The sequence below is a fragment of the Papaver somniferum genome, chromosome 10 (assembly GCF_003573695.1).
Source record: "Papaver somniferum cultivar HN1 chromosome 10, ASM357369v1, whole genome shotgun sequence".
Classification (NCBI taxonomy): Eukaryota; Viridiplantae; Streptophyta; class Magnoliopsida; order Ranunculales; family Papaveraceae; genus Papaver; species Papaver somniferum.
Genome location: NC_039367.1, coordinates 117,654,788 through 117,655,591, shown reverse-complemented (window position 1 = coordinate 117,655,591; position 804 = coordinate 117,654,788).

The following is an 804-nucleotide window of genomic DNA, read 5'->3' as shown; positions in this document are numbered from 1 at the left end:
AAAAAAAAATGGCCCAAGAAGGTCTCCTTGTTGTACAACTTGGGATGAGGCTAGAATATTGTCGTTGTAATATAACCTGGTAGGTCTTGCATAACAAAACTGTACCCAATGAGAGATTGCAGGGCCTTGAAGTCTAACCTCTTTAATTATTGTAGATCTGTCCACCATATTGAATGCATTGGTGAAGTCAATGAGCAGCATGGAGGTATCGCTCAAATTACCCTTCATTTCCATTAGTCTGTTAACAACATGGAGAATATTCTTTCCCCCACAAGGCACCCCTACACCAAATTGAAAATCACCCAGGTAGGCAGACATTTCCTTTCCTGCTTTGCTGGCATCAAGATTTGACACTAGTCTCCTCCAAATGGTACCTATGGAAATAGGTCGAATACCCCCACCTGGTTTTTGTAAAGGAATGAGAGGAGCGCTGGCTATGTACTCACCAAGAGCATTTGGACAGCACCCAGAAAGCTATAGATTGACCACCTTAGTTATTGAAACTAATAACTCATCTGCAGCAGCGTTAGACGCACCACTCATCGCATCAAGGATATGATGAGCTCTTAGTTCGTCTCTTTCGCAAGATGTACCCTTGGGAAAGCTTTTTATGGCTTAAGAACTGACCATGCGTATATTGTGATAGCGTCGCAAGAAATGGCTTCGACAGGAATGGTTGGCGGCGAGGCATCTGGATGTTTTTGCATAAGTTCTATGAGCGTTGCCTCATTGCAGGGTGCTATGCCATTAGATGAAAGCACTCTAATGGCAGCAGTGTAGTGTCCATGGGATAGTTTCTTTCGA